Consider the following 23,925-nt stretch of genomic DNA (forward strand, 5'->3'; position numbering starts at 1 on the left):
TGCTGACCCATTGGAAACCATCCTTGCTCTCAGAGAGGAGGCCCTGGGCCCCGCTGTCTCTCTGTTTTCAATATTTTCCACAGTTGCGAAATCACTCCTGAAGACCCGCTCAAGTGCTGGGGACCCCCCTCACCCGAATTGTATTAGACAGGGTTCTCTAGAGAGATAAAACCAGATTGCTGGTAATTATATATATATATACATATATATTTATAAAGATAGTTATATATATAACACAAGAAATGAACTGTTAAATTATATACAGATAGATATATAATACAGGAAATGAACAGTTAAATTATAAAGCAGTAATAATGGCTCAGTGCAACTCACTCCTGTGAAAGAGTTGTGAGACACTAGCTAGCAGTCCTTCAAGTCTTGAGGGTTGCCAGGTAGTCTTCTGTAGAGAGAGCTAGGCTATCGCAGCACAGGCAGCAAACAGCAAGGCAGGTCACCAACTCTTAGCCAGGTCACCAACAGTCAGTCCCCAGCTCAAGAGATGGAAATTCCAACCGTGTGGTCTTAAAGGGACCTCAACTTACAGTGACGCAGTCCACAGGCTAGGCATTCCAAAGGTAGTGTAGCCTGTAAATTGAGGCACAGGACAAGCAAAGCAGCCACACACTGGTCTGATGATCAAAGAGCGAGAGAAGAAAGGCGAGGCTCACCGAGCCATTCGTCTTTCTGCCCTTCAATTAATCCCACTTGTGTTTATTGGCCAGGCTGGCACAATAAACTAACTATCTCACCTACAATCATGCTTGGTAAAGTACATGGGCAGGATAAAGGAGGAAGGCCTGGATGGGAAGGATTGACTCAGTGATGACAATCATGGACTCGAACATGACAAGAATGAAGGGCAGGACACGGGATCTTCGACACCTCTCATTAATATAGAAGCAAAATTCCTCCCAAAGAGTATAGCCAATAGAATTCAATCATATATATATATATATAAATGTATCATGACCAAGTGGAATTCATACCAAGTGTGCAAAGATCGTTCAATATTAGAAAACCTCTTCATGTAAATCACCATATAAATAAAACAAAAGGAAAAATGCATGGTTATCTCAAATGACACAGAAAATGCGTTTGATAAAATCCAACACCCATTTCTGATATTAAAATACAAACTCAGAAAAACAGTAATAGACAAAATGAAGGGCTTTTTTTAGAAAAGAAAAAAAAGGTTTGACTATTATGGTTGTCAAGAAAGCAAAGCTAAAAGAAATCCTTTTAAGAACAGGAGCCAGACAAGAATGTTCTTTATTAGAAGTCCTCGCTAATGGGATAAGGCAAGAAAAGGAAATAGGGACATCCAAATTAATATGAAACACGTAAAACTATTTGTATTCACAGATGATATGATCTTCTACATAGAAAATCCTACAGATTTCCCAAGAAAGTTTCTAGAATGAACTGAACATTTCATCAAAGTTGTAGGCTAAAAGATTAACAAGCAAAAATAAATTGAATTTCTCTGCATCAACAAAGAGGATTCCAAAAAAAGAAATCAGGAAAACTATGCCATTTACAATATCCTCTCAAAAAGAAAATATTTATGAATAAATCTAGCTATGGATGTAAAAGACCAATACAAAGAAAATTACAAAACATTACAGCAAAAAAGACCTACATACATGGAAAATAATAGCATCCCCATGCTATTATTAAAATTGTGAAAATATCAATACTATTCAAAGTGATCGATAGATATAGTGTAATTTTAATCCAAATTCTAGCTATCTTCTTCAACATCGTGGGAAAATTAATCTTAATTTTTATATAGAAAATAAAGAGAATCCAGAAAGTAGAGCATCATTAAAGAAGAATAGAAAGCAGAAAACCTCATGCTACCAGATCTCTGAACAAGACAATCTGATATTAGTTCAATGACAGACACATAAACCAATGAAACATTATTAAGAATCCAGACTGAAATCCCTTTATCTATGGATGGCTGATCTTTAACAAAGGACCCCAATCCACTAAATGGGGAAGAGCTGATCTCCTTAAGTAAAAGGTGCTGGCAAACCTGATGTCTATTTGCAGAAAATTCAAACAGGACTCATATTTCACATAATGACAGAAACAAATTCAAAATGGATCAGTATACAAAATGGATTAAACATAAAACTTAAGACTGTAAAAATCATGAAAGAAATTTAGGGATAGTACTGGGGAACCTAATATGTGACATAATTAGAATAGCAAACATAAAATAAAAACTCACAAGCAGATAAAATAGCTAAGTAGAATCTCCTAAATTTTAAGATACAATGCTCATCAAAGACTTCTCCAAAGAGTTTTTTAAAAAGAGCCTATAGATGGGGAAAATAATTTTTTGGCTATGATTGCATAATAAGGATTTAATTGCCAGAATTTATAGAACAAAAAAAAAGAAACAATTCAATTTAAAAGTTGGCAGAGGACATAAACAGACTCTTGAAAAGAATTCAGAAGGTAAACAGATCCATTAAGAAAAGTTTGCAATTATTAGCCATTGTTGGTGGTGTTGTTAGGTGCCATTGAGTCAGTTCTGCATCATAGTGATTCTATGCACAACACAACAAAACAGCACCCAGTCCTGTGCCATCCTCAGTTATTTGGATTTTTAAGCCCGTTGTTGCAGGTACTGCGTCAATCCATCCCATTGAAGGCCTTCTAGTTTGCTGGCCCTCTGCTTCACTTAGCATGATGTGCATCTCCAGGAACTAGTCTTTCCTGACAACATGTCCAAAGTACATGAGACAAAGTCTCCCCATCCTTGCCTCTAAGTAGTATTCCGGCATACTTCTTCCAAGACAGATTTGTTGGGAAGTTCATGAATCTTTCAATAGTCTTCACCAACACCATAATTCAAATACATTGATTCTTCTTTGGTCTTCTTTACTCAGTGTCCAAGATTCACATGCATATGAGGTGACTGAAAATACCATGTCTTAGGTCAGGCACACTTTAGTCTTCAAAGTAATCTCCTTGCTTTTCAACACTTTAAAGAGGTCTTGTGCAGCAAATTTACACAATGCAATGCGTTGTTTTATCTCTTGATCAGCATTGATTGTGGATCCAGACAAGACCACCTCAGACTTGTCTATTATGATGTTCCCTGTGTCCCAGTTCTTTGCACTGAGCTGTAATCTCAGTGAAGACACAATCCTTGATCCTTATCAGTGCTTCAAGTCCTCCTAACTTTAAGCAAGCAAGATGGTGCCATTTGAATATTGAAAGTTGTTAGTAAGCCTTTGTCTAATCCTGATAGTAATTTATTCTTCATATAATTCAGTTTCTCTGATTATTTGCTCAGCATACAGATTGAATAAGTATTGTGAGAGGATATATCCCTGAGGCACATCTTTCTTGATTTTAAATCATGTAGTATTCCCTTGTTCTGTTCACACAGCAAGTACAAGTTCCACATGAGCACAATGAAGTGTTCTGGAATTCCCATTATTCTCAAGCCTACACAAATTTGTTATAATTCACAGAGTCCAATCCTTTTCATAGTCAGTGAATCACAAGTAAACATCTTTCTGGTATTCTCTGTTTTGAGCCAAGATCCACCTGACAGCCATGATATCCATTGTTCCATGACCTCTTCTGAATCAAGCCTGAAGATCTGACAGTTCCCTGTCAATGTACTGCTACAATCTTTGTTGAGTGGTCTTCAGCAAAATTCTACCTGTATGTTATACTGATAAGAATCTATAATTTGAGAATTTTGTTGGCTTACCTTTCTTTGGAATTGGTATAAATATGGAGTTCTTTCAGTTAGTTGGTCAATAGTTGTCTTCCAAATTTCCTGGCAAAATCAAGTAAGTACTCCCAGTGCTTCATTAGCTTGTTGAAACATTTCAATTGGTTTTCCATCAATTCCTGGAGACTTGTTTTGGGCTAAAGCTTTCAGTGCAACTTGAACTTCCTTCAATTGGCCTTTGCTCATATGCAACCTACTGAAATGGTGGAATGTTGACTAGTTACTTTTGGTACAGTGACTGTTTATTTTTCCATTGTCTTGGGCTACTTCCTATATCATTCAATATTTTGTCATAGAATCTTTCAATATTGCAATTCTAGGCTTCAATTTTTGTTTAGCTCTTTCTGTTTAAGGTATGCCGAGTATGTTCTTTGCTTTTGGTTTTCTAATGCTAGGTTTCTGTGCATTTTTATATAATATTTGAATTTGTCTTCTCGAGCTGCCCTTTGAAATTTTATATTCAGCTCTTTGACTTAATCATTTCTTAGATTTCTTCCACATGCCTTACCTATTCTATAAGTAAGAGCATGTTTCAAAATTTGTTCTGATATTCACTTAGATATTTTCTTTCTTATCTTTTTAATAGCCTTTTGCTTTGTTCTATGTATTATGTTCTTGATGTCATCCGACAGTTCATCAAGTTATTGTTCAAGGCAGTAAATCTGTTCTTGAGATATTCTCAAAATTTAGGTGGGATATGTTCAAGGTCATATTTTGGCACTCGTGGAGGTGTTTTGGGAGAGAATTTGGGAGAAAGGGTGAGATGTATAGTCCCATAAATAGTTACAGCCCTGGAACCCCACCAGGACACTCTACTGTGCTGAGTGGGCATTCGCTCAGCACAGTGAGTTTGAGTTTTGATGTTCTAATTTCTTCACCTTCAACCTGAATCTGAATATGAACTATTGATGATTTATTCAAAAGTTGGCACTGCTGGTACTGAGCTTGTGCATCGTCTCTTTCCAAAGATGTAGTAAATTTGATTTCTGTGCATTCCGTCTGCAGAAGTCCATATGCATAGTTCCTTTTTTGTGTTATTGGAGAAGAAAAGGGCATTTTCTTCTTTTTAAAGGTATTTTCTATGAATAAGTTTTTCTTGCAAAATTCCCTCATGCTGCCTCTAGTTTCATTTCTATTACCAAGGTCATATTTTCCAACTACTGTTCTTTGCTCTTTGTTTCCAACTTTTGCATTCTAATATCCAATAATTAGCAGTGCATCCTGAATGCATGTTTGATCAATGTTTTCTGACCAAAGACATTGTCAGAGATCTCATTTTCTTCAACATTAGCTTTAGTCGCAGGTGCATACATTTGATTTAAAGTGTGGTTACTGGATTTCCTTGCATGTGAATAGATATTATCCTATCAAAGACAGAATTGTAGCTTCATTACAAATCTTGAAATGTCCTTTTGATGATGAATGCAACACCATTCCCATTGAATTTCTCTTCCTGGCAGAGTAAACCATATAATTTTCTGATTCAAAATGGTCAGTGTCAGTCCATTTCAGCTCACGAACACCTAGAGTTTCCATCTTCATGCATTCCATCTTACTGTAGATAACTTCCAATGTTCTAGATTCAGTCTTGGTACATTCCTCATTCCAATTCTTAATTGATGTTTGAGGTCATTTCTTCTCACGTTAAGTCTTTTCCCATTAGCAAATGAAGGTCCCAAGGGCTTTAGATTCCAGCAAGCTTTACGCTGTCCATGCCATGAGGCCTGACTATGCTTTGAGAAGGCAGTTTTTTCCTTAGTCATATTTTGAGTGCCTTCCGACTTTTGAAGCTTATCTGCTTCTATCCTTGAGGTTTTTAGCACCTGACAATGTTTCACTGCTATCCATAAGGTTTTCAGTGGCTAATGTCTCTGAAGTGGCCAGCCTATTCCTTCGTGGTCATCTGTTCTGAGTCTGGAAGCTCTGCTGACCTGTTTACCCGGCTGATATCTCAAATACCAGTGACATCACAGCAACACTCAAGCCACCTCAGTACAACAAATCGACGTAGTAATTTCTCTACTTGGTATATACCCTAATGAAATAAAGAACACGGGATGAGTAAATAGATGCACACTCATTTATGTTCACTCACAATAGCAAGAAGATGGAAACCACATAAACGTCCGTCGGTGAAAATGGATGCGTAAACTTTGGTATCTGCACATAATGGAATGCTATACATTGTTAAAGAATGATGAGGAAACTGTGACGCGCCTCATGACATGGATGAATGAGAAAGACATACTCAATGAGATTGTCCGTCACAGAAGTACAAATATTATGAAGATTCCTGCTATAAAAACTCAATATAAAGGTTTTTGTACCAACAGATTCTGATGGTTGGCAGGAGGGAGTGGTGAGGGGAGAGAAGTGAAGTAACAGGCTGGAGGGGAAATAGGTGCGAACTTGGGTGAAGGGGAAGAGAACATACTCCAACAGGGAGACAGGCAAAGAAGCGGGGAGACTGAGCAAGGCTTTGGGAGGTTTGAGAAGTTGTGTGAGTTGTTGAATGGATAAATGATCATCTGCTATGTAAACCCCTACCTAATTCACAATAAAAATGTTTTATTTTAAAAGACAGAAGGAGCACACTGGGTCACTGTACGAAAAATAATTGGTCAATATTCAGCCACTTTGAGACAGATCAAGCAAGACCTGATGGTGTTCAAGCAAGAAGTCCAAGGAACACTGAAGGCATTGAGGGAAAACAACGCTCCAGGAATTGATGTAATACTGATCGAAATGTTTCAGCAAGTTAATTCAGCACTGGAGGAAATCACTTGTCTATGTCAATAAATTTGGAAGACAGCTACCTGGTCAATCAGCTGAAAGAGATCCATCTTTTTTCCCATTCCAAAGATGGAGAAATTAGGAAACTGTCAAACAGAATCATTAATATCACACACAAGTAAAATGTTGCTGAAGATCATTCAAAACCAGTTAGAGCAGTTACAGAATTGACAAGAAGTTCAAGCTGGACTCAGAAGCAGACATGGCATGTGGGATATCATTGCTACTCCAGACGGAACTTGTCTGAAAGCAGATAATACCAGAAAGGTAGTTGATTGTTTCTTTTTAATTTTGATAAATCACTTTATTGGGGGCTCTTACAGATCTTATAACAATCAATACATCAATCATACCCAGCACATTTGAACATTGACTATGCAAAGGCATCTGACAGGGTGGCTCATAAGACATGATAGACAGCACGGCAAAGAATGGTAATTACAGAACACTTCCTTGTGCTCCTACGGAACCTGTCCATAGACCAAGAAGCTGACGTTTGAAGAAACAAGGTGTTACTATTAGGTTTAAAATAGGAAAAGTCGGGCTTGTATCCACTCATAATACTTATTCAACCAGTATGCTGAGCAAACAATTCAATAAAATAACTATATGAAGAAGCAAGTGGTATCAGGATTAGAGGAAAGTTCATTAGCAACTTACAATATGCAGATGATACAACCGTGCTTGCTGAAATCTAAGAGGATTTGAAGTATTTAGTGATAAAGGTCAATGACTACCACTTTCCATATGGATTACAACTCATGAGCCCACTTAAATGTTCTGGAATTTCTATTCTTTTCCACCTCATCAATAGGCAACGTTTTCTCTAAAGCCAAGAAAGCCAGAAAACAATACAACATTCAGAAGAAAGCAAATAGGGAACCCAGGGTGCAAATGGGGCACGGTGCTAACATATTGTAAGAAATGCGATCAATGTCACAGAACACTCCATGTATAAATGATTGAATGGGTTAATTAATTTGCTCTGTTAACTTTCACCTAAAGCACAATTTCAATGAAAAACAATTAACTTGTTTTCTAAATTCAAATTTTGTGCAATCTAAGATATGATTAATGGTTAGTAGAAAATTTTTAACTGCACTTGAAATATGAAGGAGGTATAAAAAATTCACTTACAATCTTTCAGGAACACAGTTCTCATGTCCAGTGAGACGTCCACTTATACGAAGATCTTACCTATCCACTCACACATTATCCACAATGAACTATTAATTGATTGAGCACTCCACTTACTGATGTGTAGTACAAACGAACCACTTTATTTGATCTTCCCCTTAGGAAGCAGAATGATTATTTCACTATTCAGACGAGGCATTGAGAAGCAGCTTACCCAGAATCATATCGCCGGTGACAGTGTCAGCAGTTGAATCCAGGGAAGTCTGATGTTCTCGTTCCATTCTAGCACTACCTCTCCACAGAGCTCCCGGCAGAATGAGACTGATTCCAGGAATAGAATTCTCCAATGATGACCAGGAACGGAGCATCACACAGAAACTGTTAGGCTATTTTTAATGTTTGCCACCTTATTGCACTGAAGCACATGACAAGTAATGTAATTATGCTACACCTGATCTTTGAGCTAGAAGGCCTATATTGATCATCTGGAATCACCCTACTTATTATTGAAGTGAGGCAAGTCATTGGCTAAGTGAATTGGCCAGAGTCACACAACCAATGGGTTCTAATGCCAACGAGAAAAGCAATAGTCCATAACCTTCTCAAATATTAAAGCCAATGGTCTAGCTTTCTGTCACACACTGTTCTCCTTTGTTTTATAGAACTCTTTTTTAATCAGTTAATTATTAATAAAGGGATTTTCAAAGTTCCTCTGAAACTCTGTTTCCCTAAGTACTTCATAATTTTCCTGAGAATTGTTACTTGCACTCAGCTTAAATTATAATTTGAATCTGTGATTTAGTCCTGAATCCCTTATGTTTATATTAATTTCGTGTGCTAGTAAGATCTTATAAATTATATTACAAAATAGAGACTTCTTTTTCATAGCCTCAAAACATAGCCCACTGCTCTGTGTTTACAAGACGGTACACATGTGTTTGCTGAATGAATATTGACTCTAATAGAGGAATCTAGTATTTTAAAAATTCAGATATTCCTTCTAAAAGGCATTGCTCTCCAGACCTGAATAGAAAGCACATCTGTGCTTCTAGCATAGAAAATCTAGTACTTCCCATGTGGTGCTTCTATTTGTGCATTTATCCATTTAGTACCCTCCATTATTACATGTACTCTGCACAAATAGGTTTGCTTATCTTTGCTTCCTCCTGCATTTCCCAGTGTCCAGCACAGTGCCTGCTAAAGAGCCAGTACTTGATAAATCACAAATAAGTGACTGATTCTCCTTTTTCACTTCTTTATTGTATGGCATCTATTTTCAAAGTCACAAAAAGTCTCTGGGTAACTATCCATCCATCAATCCAGAAACTCGTAATTCTAAGTTTTAACCCAAGTGTTCGATAAATATGAACACAAATATCAAAACAGCCATCGCATTCTCTGAATGAAATTGTGATGGGATGTATTAGAACAGCGGGTGGAAAAATACACAAAATGTGTTAGAAAAAATGGGGGTGTGGTTGTCAATGAAAATACAAATGAGGATGAGCATTTTGAAGACCGTGCCATTAGCTGTTCTCACACTGATGCAGACTAGCAACACAATACCACACTTCCATGGCATCTAGCAATAAAAATTCTCATTCGTGCATCAGGGATAATTGACTAGGCAGCTCTGCTGATCCTGGCTGAACTGGCCTGCATGGTGTCTCTGTTCTCTGGTGGACTCTCCTACGTGTCTGTAGATGCAAAGCAGATGAACTGATTTGTGGGGGCTGCTGGCTTCCGCTGATTATGTAGCATAGAAGGAAAGCAGAAAAACTGGAGTCGTTTTTGCAAATAGACCACAGGGGAAAATATTGAATATTACATGCTGAAATCTTTTGCCCCTACTACTTCACATCACCCCAAAGACCCACTGCCATCAAATTGATTCTAATGTATAGCAATTCTAAATAGAGTTTCTTTGGCTGCCAATGTTTATGATCGCAGACAGCTGTATCTTTCTCTAACAAGGCACCTAGTGGGTTTGCAGTGGGCAGTCCGATGTTTACTGGACAGTACCACCAGGGCTCCTCAGCACTTAACAGTGGACTCAAAAAATATTTGTTGAAAAGGCAGATGGGTTGATGGATGGATAAATGAATAATCAATGAAGCCAATTTAGGATGCACTTATAGGAGGCTAATAATCAATAATTCCATTATTAATCCTATGGTATACAAAAAGCATTTGTCCATAGAGTTCCATAGGATCCAATGCAATATAACACAAAACCAAAACCAAACACAAACGCCGTGCATCCATCAAGAAGCTGTGAGAAGACATCTTCGGAATCTTTCCGTGATGACTGCCAAGGGCTTCCGAGGCAGGTGTCAGTATCACAAAGTTTCGGGTGAACTGAATCGAGCCTGTATCACAGTTGTAGCAAGAACCTTCTAATAGCTTCAACTTTCGTTTCCTGACTAAAATTATGGTATCTTGTACATCTCAAATTTCAGTGCCTGTATTGCGAGAGCAACAACCTAAAACCCATCATATTTCCCAGAGCGGTGAGACAGATATCTACTCAGGAAATCTGTTGTGGAGAAGCAAACCCTCCACTGGCGATGAAATTGCAGCAGAAAACTCTCAAATGAAACTGGGACTGCGATGACTTCCGCACAGCCTCTCTCGGATACCAAGCACAGGAAGTAGAACTTTAGTAAAACACATTGAATGAAAATTTAATTCATGTAGGCCAAAGGATGAAGGTGACAAGGTTTTCACATTACACTGAAAATAAATAAAGGACGGCAGCACACATCCTAAGGAATAAGCCTGCCGTCTTTCATTGAAGTGCCGCACGATAATCAAACAATATGTATTTTTCATGAATGTTATTGAACACTCCAGATTGCTCTGAGAGACGTGAAACTTGGATGGCTATTAGGGTCACTGCGATTAAGAAACGTGCCTCCGGAGCTGTTGATGGCCTGAACCAGGACTTGACCAGTCTGAATAGGTCAGTCTGATCCCAAAGCTAATAATACTGCCACTTTACAATGGTACTGTCTTACAACTGTTACATATGAGGACGGAGACAAACCCATCCCTCCAGCACCTGCCAGGTGGATCTCCAAACTGAGACTGTTGAAGTATAATAAAATCAGAAATGAATCTTGAGTGAATTCTAATATTGCAAAGACAGGGAAAATTATATTACCCCAGGGATTAGAAAATAGGAGTGAGAGCCACTGTCCAAGGACCTTGAAATTAATCTTTTGCACAAAATCAGTAATAAGTTGTTTTATTTACATACATGTAAGCTTTTTAATAAGCTGTTATCACATTCATTAAAAATGCACATTGAATAGAACAAGATTCGGTCACTACCCTCAAGTAAAAGGGAGGACGCCTGCATAATTGGCATGCTTTCCTTCTTTCCTCCTTATCTGCTGCAGTTAATGGAAACATGTTTCTTTTTCTTCAACAGACAAGAGAGCAAGTATTTCCAAGGAGGGTCAATTAGGGTAAAATGGAACTCGGCAAAATAATAAACTCAGTCCTGGTCCCCTCCCTTCCCCTAGTAGTAGATAACATGTATTAGCATTATAGAAATGTGTGTAGCATTATAGAAACATATTAGCATTCTAGAAATGTGGGGGGCAGAACCTTGGGCGGAGAATTACAGGGGAGTGAAAACCCATCGTTTTCAAGTATTTACTCATTATGAGTAGATTTCTTGAGAAAAGAGACATTTTCTATGATTCTTTAAAGCACAGTGATGCTGCTGTACTAAAGCACAAGACTAGAAATCTAAGCACATCCACCTTCTTCAAAACAAATGAGAGAAAAGTAATAATGGAAGGAATGGTTGTTTGCCTCTAAAAATTAATCACCATGGGACACTTTACAGAAAATACATGAACTAAATCAAAGGTGGGGGGGAGGGGAATTATAATAGCCCAGAAAAATGAAAGTAGTAGAAGTCAGTCCAAACTAGATCATCAGAGACTGAGTAGTAAACAAACAAAGCAAAACAGAGCCTGAATAATAAGCACATATCTCTGTAAAAGGAAATGCGCAGCAGAGAGGAGGCCTCCTAGAGAGCCCTGAACAAAAAGAGGGGGTCATGAAGGAGTTGCTCTGCTCCAGACTGCAGTACACTGAGTTCAGCCAGCGCACCTCTACTTCGTAGGGAATTCGTCCATTTTGGACAATGATAGTGAATGTTTTCAGTTGCTCGGTTGCCCTGGAGAGAACTGTGGAAGCAACACTGCAAACCACATCTACGACAGAACCCTACTGATTATAAGAAGAGAAGAAATAGAGAGAAATGAAATCATTGACTCATAAGGAAAGAATTGAGTGGCCACTCTTACATCTGCCTAGTATTATACAGAACCACACCTAAATCAACCCACGTAGATGAAACCTCCCAAGAAGTAGCATTTATGATGTCGTTGGTCACAATGTTCCAAGGTAGAAAAAAGGTCAGGATTTTTGTCTGAGGAACTAAAGCAAAGGGAAGAAATTATAAAGTAAAAAAGCTGATTACAAAATGTAAAGGGAAGTTGAAGAAAACAAAGCAAAATATTAAAATTATATAAACAAAGAAATGGTGTTAGAAGGACACAAAGAATCTATGTCAAGTAGAATAAATGAAGATTCAAACCTAGAGTTGCAATATTGAAAGATTCTATGTGGAAAATATTGAATTATGCAGCAAGCATCAAAACGAAATCAAAAGAAAACAATTGCTTACATGTTAGCGTACTAACAGTAAGGTTGCAATTCAAAATCACTAGCTACTCCAAGGGTGAAAGATGGGGCTTTCTACTCCCTCGAAGATTTGCCATCTGGGAAACCCAGAGGTGCAGTTCTACTTGACCCCATTGGGTTGCCATGAATCACAATTAACTCAATAGCAATGAATTTGCCTGTTTCTTAGTAGGGTCGTGATGAGTAGAAATCAATTCGATGAGTTGGAATCAACTGGCGGGGAGTTTGGTTTTGCTTGTTTGGTACCAAAAATAATTTGCCTGTGTTCAACCATTTCAATGGGTGGCATATGAACAGGGATGGATGGTACTAAAGGAAGAAGTCCCAGCTTCACTGAAGGCATTGAGGAAAACCAAGACTCCAGGAATTGAGGGAATACCAATTGGTAAGATTCAGCAAGCCGATGAATCACTGGAAGCACCTATCTGTATACACCAGGAAATTTGGAAGACAGCTACCTGGCTGAGCCACTAGAAGAAATCCATTTTTCTGCCCATTTTTTAAAAAGATGAGCTAGCAGAATATAGACATTATTAAATATTGTCAATAGTATCACATAAAAGCAAAATGCTACTGAAGATCTTTCAGAAATGGTTGCAGTAGTACATTGACAGGGAGATGCCAGAAATTTGAGCTGGATTAGAATGGGATGTGTAGTAAGGGATATCATTGCTGATATCAGATGAGCTTTGTCTTAAAGCAGAGAACTCCAGAAACGTGTTCACTTGTGCTTAAAAACTATACAAAGGATTCGACTGCATGGATCATAAGAAACTATGGATACGATTGTGAAAGATGAGGATTCTAGAATATTTCATTGTGTTCATGTCTATAAATTAAGAGGCAGTCAGTTGGGATTGAACAAGGGGATGTGGACTGGTTTAAAATTAAGGACGATGTGGAGTGGTTTAAAATTAAGCTTGCATCTTTTTCACCGTACTGTTGGCTGTGTAAATAATCTAAGAAGCTGAACCATATCAAGAAAAATGCCACATCAGGATTGGAGGGAGGCTCATTAACAACCACAAAACACAGATGAAAGGACTCTGCTCACTGAAAACGAAGAGGACTCGGGGAATTTGCTGGTGAAGATCGAAGGAATGCAGCCTTCCATCTAGGCTACGACCCAACGTAAGGGGAAAAAGAAAGATTCTCAATTGGACCAATAGACAACATCATGGTACATGGAGAGCAGCTTGAAGCTGTCAAGGATTTCGTTTCATCCGGGGACACTCAACACTCACAGAAGCAATAGTCAAGCAGCAAATCTGCTGCACAAGGGTCTCTTTCAAAGTTTTGAAAAGCAAGGATGTCACTCTGAGGACTAAGGTGCCTCTGAACCAAGCCATGATATTGGCAATCATTTCATACATAGGTGAACACTGAACTGATGAAGAATCAATGCGTATGAATTCAAATGCTGGTGAAGAATGGTGAAAGTACCAAATACTGTCAGAAGAACAAACAACGCTTGCTTGTAGGAAGCACAACTCCAATGAATCCTCCTTTGAAGGAAGGATGGCCCCATATACTTTGTACGTGTTACCTGGAGAGACCAGCCCCTGAAAAGGGACATGATGCCTGGTAAAGTGGAGGGTCAGCTAAATACCCATCAACAAGAGGGATTGCTACACTGGCTACAACAACGGACTCCAACAGAGTAATGATGCACAGGATGCCCAGGACTGGGCTGTGCTTGTTCTATAGAACAAAAGGGCACTCTGAGTCCAAGTCAACTCAACAGACCTAACAACAACAACGACAGTAATTAACACTGTGGGGCATGAGCTTAGTATCTTTCATTCTGTTTGCTGTGGAACTTGGGAGCAATCAACCTCTCACTAGCATGCTTTCTTAGAAAATCCACTGTCACTTTATGATCTCTGGTTTTCCCATGTGGGTGGGGAGGAGAAAGGGGGGGGGAGATGAGATTGTCTGTTCCCATAAAGATTGACAGCCTCAGAAATCTATGCAGGTTCATTATGAGTTGGAATTAATTCAATGGCAGAGAAATTTTAATCTAGATGGAAGCAGACTGCCACATCTTTCTCCCTTGGCATGGCTGATGGGTTCATACAACCAACTGTTTGGCCAGCAACCAAGCAGCAAATCATTGCAGCGCCACGGCCCTTTGCTGTCCTGCAGGACTGACACACATGGGCCTTGCTCTGCAGTGTGCAGACACCATCTCCTTGAGGACTATTATGAAGAGCATGCTCTGTTATTTCCACACCTGTTCACTTGGGTCCCTTAAGATTTTTCTCCTGATGAAATTTGGAGGCCTTAGGAATGAGTGCATTTGGAGAAATTGGTTTGGTGAAATAATGCTAAGGAAAGAAAACATTCCACAATTAAAACTTTAACAAACAAGACATTTGGGGAATAAAACTGCATCCAATGGTGGCTCTGCAAGCATGGGGTCCAAGCTGCACCCCAATACATTAGCATGATCGCTGCCAGGCAACAGAGAGCTCCATTCTAGTAGGCTAATACTTGGTTAAGGCAGCGCTAAATGGGATCAGTCTGTCTGTCTGTCTATCTATCTATCTATCTATCTATCTATCTATCTATCTATCTATGTCTTTTTCTATCAAACCCTGATTGGCCCCACTTTAGGAAAGAGTGAGTAAGTACTACTAATACTAATATTAAAATAATGATGATAGACATTATCATAATTAGAAAACTCTATTATTATATAAGAAACGATAGAGTCACTATTGATTTGCGCTTACTGTGTGTAGCAGGCAGCATAACGCCCTCACCCCTCAAAGATGTCCTTTTCCTAATCCTCAGATACTATCAAGAAGTTATGTTTCATGGCAAGGGAGAGTTAAGGTTGTAGAAAGAAATGAAGTTGTTAATCAGCTAGTAAGAAGATTATCCTGGATTATCTGGATGGGCCCAATATAATTACAAGGGTACTTAAAAATGAAAGAGTGAGAAAGAAGAGACAGTATCAGGGTAATGAGCTATGAGAAAAACTGAGCTGGCCCTTGCTAGTTTTGAGGAGGAACAGGGCCAGCAGTGAAGGAATGAAGGTTCAAAAAATAAAACCCAACTGAGTCTCTTGTAGAGTCTCCAGAAAAGAACTGAGTCCTTCCATCATCTTTAGTTCAATGAGACCCATTTTTAACTTCAACCTTCCAGAACTATACTATCATAAATTTGAGGTTTTCTAAGTCACAGAATCACTAGAAGAAGGAATCGGCTGTCCATTTCTGAAGGATTTGCCATTGAAACTGGAACCTGGCCAATTATAGTGCCGGAAGATGAACCCCTCAGTATGGAAGACACTCAAAACACAATTGGGGAAAACTCTGTCCTCAAAGTCGAGTCAACCATAATGACATAGATGGAGCCTAGCCTTCTTCACCATCATTTGCTGATGGGCCATGACTTAAAATGAGAAGAAGAAAAAACCATCCAGCAAGTATCCATGAATAATTGGAATGTCAAATGTGGAGTATGAATATAGGGAAACTGGAATTTATCAGAAATGAAGTTAATCACACGAAGTTTGCTTAGGTCAATCTGCTGCACCAGACCTCTTTAGGCGTTGAAAAACAAGGATGCTGCTTTGAGGACTAAGGTGCACCTGACCCAAGCTATGGTATTTTCCTTGGCTTCATGTGCATATGAAAGTTGGACACTGACTAAAGAAGATCGAATAAGAATGGATTCATTTGAATTGTGCTGGAGAAGAATAATGAAAGAATCGTGAACTACTAAAAGGACAAACCAATCTGTCTTGGAAGAATTCGACCAGAATGCTCCTTAGAGGCAAGGATGGTTAGCTTCATCTTATATAATTGAAGAAAGTTGTTAGGAGAAATCAGTCCCTGGAGAAGGACATCACGCTTGGTAAATGGAGAGGCAACAACAAAAAAAGGAAATGGACTGAGCCGGTGGCTGCAACATTGGGCTCGGGTGTAGGGACAATTGTGAACATGGTGCAGGACCCCACAGTGTTTCGTTCTGTTGTGCATACGGTCGCTATGAGTCAGATCAAACTCAATGATACCTAACAACAACATCAACAAGTGGGCTGCAAGGACTGGTGTTTGGCACTGGGAATCAGCCAATCATATGGTTGACTGTGCCAGGAATAGCAAATTCAAAAGGAAGGTGCTGTTGTGTCCACCACCAAAAAAGAGCATTTCAAGACCTATTCTACCACGTACAGCATTCCATGTGATGGTGTAATATCTACACACTTCTAAGGAAGCCCGGTTACTACAACTTTATTCAAATTTGCACACCAACCACTCATGTTAGCGATGAAGAAACTGAAGAACTCTAGGACTTTCTTCGGTCTGAAATTGATCAAATATGCTAACAAGATGCATTGACAATTGTTGGCAATCAGAATCCAAAAAGGAGACGGAACGGTAATTGGAAAAGTTAGCGTGGGCATGGAAAGGAAGCTGGAGAACACATGACAGAAGCCTGCATGCCTGGTGACTGACATGTCTTCATTTCCTCTTTCAGTAATATAAGTAGTGATTGTCTACATAGGCTTCACCAGATGGCGTTTGCAGGACTCAAACTGACTACGCCTGCAGGAAGGATGGAGAAGCTCAGCAGCAGCAGCTAAATCAAGGCCAGGGGCCGACTGTCGAACCGATCACCAGTTGTTGAAGAAAATGAAAACAAGTCCACAAGAACCTTGATCATATCCCCCCCCCCCCCCCGTGACTCCAGAGACTGCTTCACTTTGCTTCGATGTGTTGAATGCTACTGACAGGAGTCTTCGCAAGTTGAGGAATGACATCAAGAATATCACAAAGAAAGCAATCATTTATGCAAAGGACAAAACAGGAAAGAATATGTTAGAAGAGTCTGAAGTTTGCTTTTGATGGGATGTTGTTGGTAAGTGCCTCCCAGGTGGCCCCAGCACAGAGCAACCTTACGCACAACAGAACGAATCACTGCCCATTCCTGTGCCATCCTCACTCCTGCTCTGTTTGAGCCCATCGATGCAGCGTTTGACGGTGGAAAAGCTAACACAAATGGAAAGCATAATTAAGTAAAAGAACTCAACAGAACATTCCAGATGCAGCTCTGGAAGACAAAGTATCACAATAAAATGAGTGACGATCTGGAGTTAGAAAGCCACAAAAGAAGAACATATTCAGCATATCTCAAATGGTAAGAACTGAAGAGAAATTCATCTTTAGCTGAAATATTAAAAAAAAAACTCTATGGACAAATGATTGAGCAATGCAGAAAGCAACAAAAGATGATGGAAGGCATAGAATTTTCCATTAATATTGTCTTTGATTAGCCCCCTGGTACTAATTTTTTAAAGCTCTGTTGAGAGAGGGATATTGGACCAATGCAGGCTAAATCCATGTCACAGTACCTGAATTATGTACTTATTCAGAATAAATCCTTTCATAGCTTGATGCTCTTACACAAACAATTGGAGTTGGTTGTCAAAGAATATTTGCAATAATATTCACTGAGAATGTCAGTCACCAGTTTGCTGGAGATATATATATATATATATATATATATATATATATATATATATATATATATATATATATATATATATATATATATATACATACACACACGCGCGCGCGCATACACAGCATATAGGACACTGATGTAGCAGGACCATGATTGCCTGCCTACCACCAACAGTTCAGCAATCTTAGTGCAGCTGTCTTCTGCTTCCTCAGATACCATGAATGTTCAGTCTTAAGCTCTCAGGTTACAGGTGAATCTGAGGTAGAGTCCAGTCTACCCAGTGGATTTTCCACATCGGAGATCACTGAAGCAGCTTCGGGAGCATGCCGTGCCATGTGTCCTGAAGATCCAGGACTCAATGTCTCAACATTCCCCAGGGAAGTGATTGATAAGACCCTCTACCATAAATTAACAAGGTGGTTTTGAAAGAGAACCAAAAGCATTAAACAAATAAGATCCAGGAATGGGTTTAGGGTTTGCACTAAATCCTAGTTCCAATTTAAGAACAATTAGTTCTTCCATCAAAGCACTGCTCGATACCCACCCTCAGGAAGGGAACACAGTAGATATGGGTGCTATAACAAAGTGTGGTGAAGAAATTAGATGGTGCCCAGCTATCAGATAAAAAGGTGTCTGGGGTCTTAAAGGCTTGCTTGCAAATAAACAGCCATCTAAGTGAGATGTCAACTAAGTCCACATGGAAGAAGCACACCGACATCAGTAACCAAAGGATTATAACTCATATAATCCAAAGTCAAAGGAGATATACTATCTCCTTATATACTATCAGGTTTGCATATAAGGCAATGGATGACAGCCGGAACCCAAGATACATTTGTGGGATCTCCACACAGAACATTAGCCTCCAGTGATTTCCCTCTATCCATAATAGAGGGGTGGGAGGAAAGTGATTACCAAGCAGAGCGCATTGGAGAGATGGCTATAGAAGGTCAAAATGATAAACCTGACTTGAACAGTTCAAACCCTGCCCATCGATCCTGTTTCTGATGCACACTAGGCCTGATCTGGTTTTCAGCATTTTCTGTATCTTTTTGTTTTGTGTGTGTTCATATTGGGGTTGATCTCTGATGCGTTATGTAATTGGGGTGACTCTCTTGCACTGCTGTTATATGTTTTTTCTGTTTTTCAGTGTATGAAACCCAGGATTGATGACCCTATAGGGACAGCAAGTAGAATAAGGGCTTCTGGAGGATAGTGTCGTGGAGCATGTAAAGGGGGCTGAGGTCAAGGAGTCCAAGAAGGAACACAATGTTTTGAAACTGACAGTGGTAGCAATTGTGCTACACTGCTCGATGTGATTGAACTTTGGAATGATATGATATCGGTATTAACGACCAATAAAATGGTTTTGAAACTAATAAATAGTAAATAGGCATTTGAACCCAGAGAGTCCACACTATTAATATTATGAATGCTACATTATATACAATAAACATTGACCTTATTAATTTAACAAAACAAAACAAAAAAAGATGAAGGCAGGAGTACGTAAAGTTACCATACCAAAAAGAGCTGGTCTTCATTCAACCATTGCAAGAGGTAGCATGGGATCAAGAGGGAGGTAGCGCTAAGGGAGGAAACCCCAGCCACACTGAAGGCATTGGTGAAAAACTAAGGCTCCAGAAATTGATGGAATACCAACTGAAATGTTTCAACAAGCTGATTAATTACTGGAAGCATGTATTTGCCTATGCCAAGAAATTTGGATGATAGCTACCTGGCCAACCAACTGGAAGAGATCCATGTTTGTGCCCATTTCAAATGAAGGTGACCCAAGAGAATGCATAAATTACTGAATGATATCATTAATATCACATGCAAGTAAAATTATGCTGTAAATAATTTAAAATTATTTCATAGGGCTGCCAGATTCTGAAGAAGATGTGGAACAAGGGATATAATTATTGACATGAGATGGATGTTGACTTAAAGTAGAGAATAACCAAAAGCTATTCACTAGTATTTCATTAGCTGTGCAAAGGCATGTGGCTATGTGGAACACGATAAATTATGGAAACCATTGAGAAGAATAGGACCTTTGAAATGCTTTATTGACCTTACTCCATGCTTGTGCATGGATCGAGAGACAGTGATTGGAATAGAACACGGCGAGACTGCCGTGATGTAAAATGAGGGAAGGTGAGTGTCAGGGTTGTGACCTTTCACTGTACTAATTCATTCTGTATACGGAGCAAATCATTGGAGAAGCTGGACTATTGAAGAAGAATCTAGCATAAGGACTGGAGAAAGGTTTATTAACATGGAAAGGACACAACCTTGCTTGCTGAAATCAAGGAGGAATTAAAGCCCTTTATAATGAAGATCAAGGACATCAATGTGGATTGCAATTCAATGTAAGGGAAACCGAAAGCATCAAATGGACAACAGGATGCATGGATAAATGATTACAGTTTTAAAGGATCTCATTGTACATGATGTCAATGTAGCAGTCAAGAAATGTAATGATGTATTTCACTGGGGAAATCTGATGACAAGAAGCAAGGCTATCACTCTGTGTTGAAGAGCAAGGATGACATTTTGTCATTAAGATTCACCTACCCCAAATTGTAGTATTTTCAATGGCCTCACGTGTGTGTGAAAACTGGACAATCAGAAATGGAGAGCAAAGAAGAATTGATGCATTTGAAGTATGGTGTTGATAAAGAGTATTGAAAACACCATGGACTGCCAAAAGACCAAACAAACCTGTCTTGGATGAAGCATGGCCAGAATGCTCCTTTGAAGTTAGGATGGCCAGACGGGTTCGCACATACATTGAGCATGTTACTAAGAGACACCAGTCCCTGGAAAGGGACTCATGATAGGTGTAGTGGAGGGGCATCCAAAAGCACAAGACCCTCAAGGAAACTGAGCGATGTGATGGACTCAGACATAACAGTAACTCAATCAATCAATCAATAGATGGCATTAGATCAGTTCCTTCTCTTAGGGCCCTATGTACAACAGAGCTGGAGTGGTATGAGTAGGAACTGACTGAATGCCATCTAGCATCACGTTTCTGTGGAATTCTCCTGCTGTATTAAATATTAAATGTTCAGCTGCTAACTGAAGTGGTTGTGGTTCCACCCACCTGAGATACCTTGGGGGAAAGGCCTGGTGTTCTGATTTCAAAGGCCCCGGCCATGAAAACCCTATGGTGTGAAGTCTAGACCACAACACCTGCAGCCACTAACGGTCAAATCAATTTAGAGCAATTTCTTTGGCTTATTATTAGAATGACGTGTGCAGTAATTAGTACTGTCAGCAATTGAAAACTAGTATACTGTGTTTCAGTCTTTGGGCAAAGGGTTTCATGTCCAGTTCTCTTTAATATCTGACAGATCCTGCAAAAGAGGCATAGGCATCCCTCTCACACAAAATGAAGAAACCGATATCCACGAACTTTTAAGGCCCAAAGCAAAAAATTCAACCCCATAGCCTTTAAGTCAATTCCAAATTATAGCCACCTTAGAGGACAGAGGATCACTGTCCCATTGCTTTCCAAATCTTTATCTTTACAGAAGCAAATTTTCACATCTTCATCCCATGGAGCGGCTGGTGGGATTGAACCACCAAATGTTCTGTGGGGAGGCCCGAACCTAACCACTATGCTGCCTGCCTTCTGGGCTCCTCCCTTCTGACGTGACAATTAATAAAATGCACAGCTAGAGTGCAAATGGAGTCCTGCTTGCCTCCTGAATGCAGATCTCTTCTCTTCTCAAAATTAACCCAGGTAAGTCAGATCAAACCCCACCCACCTTCGCTCCAGGCCTCAGCTGCTAGCCTGGCTCCAGAGAAGCTGAAACAACCAGGAGAAAAGAGTCGATTACCATATAAAAATAGCTTCCTATCTAAATGGGCAAATTAAAGTCTTATTTCGGTCTAATTGGTTCACATAGAAATCTGTGCCCGATACTTCATTGATTCCATACGTGAGACTCTGTGGAGGCAAGGACAGTGGGGCAAGAGGTGATGTGCGAATGTATCCTAAAAGCTTGGTGGAAAGCACTTTCAGTCAATAAGCCAGCCAATGCTTTGGTCTTGGAAAGTCACGACAGTCAGGTTTGAAATGCTTTTTGTTTTCATCTTTATAATTAATTACTGTTGCTAGTGCTTCCTGTTATTGTTTTCATAATTAATTATCAGGCGTTAATAGTAGTCAGCGACTTTTCATGCATTACTTAAGCATACAAAGAAATCAGAACCATAACTAGAGTGCATGTTCATGGATTACTGAAATGCTCACATAAGAATTACACACTAATTTGACTACAATAAAAAATTATACTTAAAGAGCTTATTATACACGATTCCTTCCCCTTTTGAGAAACATTTGAGCAGAAGCCGAGCATGGTTGCCATGGAAACTATAATGCAAAATTGGCAGCAACTTTATGAATTGCAAATTCCTCTAAGGGTGTTGGAGCTTTTATTTTTTCCCCTACTTTCATTTTTAACCATCTCATATACATTATTCCAGCAATCTGTTAAACAAGGTTTTGGGGAACTCATGCATCATTTCAAAACAAGCTATGTTTAAACCCTCAAATTCCATTATTCTGACAAGAGCAGGCGATGCAGGGAACACCCAATTTACTGAATTTGAAATTGCCCACTGGCTTTTAGCTGCACTCGAAACACGTTTATCACCCTCACCTTTTCTGAAGAGAAGCCAGATAGTCAAGTGAATGGAATCACTGTGCTCTCTTTACCACTGTCTGCTCTGGAATCTCTCCGAGAACAGAGAAATGAAGCAGTCTGGGTAAAAGGCTCATAATCCCCAAGTTGATTTCTGGCCCACATAGATTCAATTGCCTTCCACACCAACGTTTTAATCAGGTGGTCAATTGTCATTGCTTTCCATTCTCAAGGCCATATTCTCTCACAGATAATAATGAGCATAAAACAATGTGGAGACATTCCCTGAATAACAGGGGAAATATGCGGTCCCCAAAATGGATTATTTGATTTGGGAGGTAAGAGATCTGCAAAGGTAGTCAGAATAGTGCGCCACAATGTCTTTGGAATCCCTGGGTGGTACAAGCAGTTGGGAGGTCTGGTGATTTACCTCCAAAATATAAACCAGTGAAGACCTGCTGAATCACAGTTCTACTCTGACATACATGGGGCTGACATGGGTCAGGCTTGACTAGACGGTAACCAGTTAGCTGCCCATGGATATGCCTCCTTGTTTATCAATATTTGTAAGTGGGAAGTGGAAAAAGCATGAATAATTACGTTTAACTATAACCAATTTGGTCCCTAGTGTTGCCATTGCCTAGCTGTGTAACTTTAGGGATGTCAGATAGGGTCTATGAGTCTCAGTTTCCTCATCTGGAAAACACAAATTTTAATTCTTGTCCAATCCATTTAGCAAGTTTGTTATAAGGATCAGATGAGGTATTATACTTGAAAATCAGATGAGGTAGCATAATTGAAAATTACAGGGACCACTGAAATGAGACTGTAAAATCTCTTGCATTGTATTTCAGAATACCAGTACTGTCCAAGCATTCACCAAATCTAAGTGTTCTTCATTTTTTAAATGTATTATCAAAAAGACAAGTGATATTACCTAGTAGGGATTACAATCAATGACATGAAATAAAATGTGTGTGACTTATGATGGAAAACTGATCTGCTTGGTAAACTTTTACCCGTTACGCAAGTAAAAAATTTTTTTTTAAAGAAGAGGAAAGATATTAATATATGATTGGGTTTGGGAAACAGAGTTTGGGAAATAAATTGAAATAAATGTTAAGTACAAAAACACAAGAATTACACTCTGATTCTGTAAAGAAAGAGCTTAAGTATTGCCTATGTCCATTTTACAATTTGTGAGACCTATTGGTTTACAAAAGCGTACACCACAAATGACTACATTCAAAGGAAGTCACAGGACAAGGGTCTGTCCCTGTGCCTAATGAGTTCAGGGAGCACAAATGTTTTAAGGAGACAAGAACACCTTTCTGTAGCAACTTCCTAAGGTCAGAGGAATGTACTTCTTTTCTACCC

The sequence above is a fragment of the Tenrec ecaudatus genome, chromosome 13 (genome assembly GCF_050624435.1).
Source record: "Tenrec ecaudatus isolate mTenEca1 chromosome 13, mTenEca1.hap1, whole genome shotgun sequence".
NCBI lineage: Eukaryota > Metazoa > Chordata > Mammalia > Afrosoricida > Tenrecidae > Tenrec > Tenrec ecaudatus.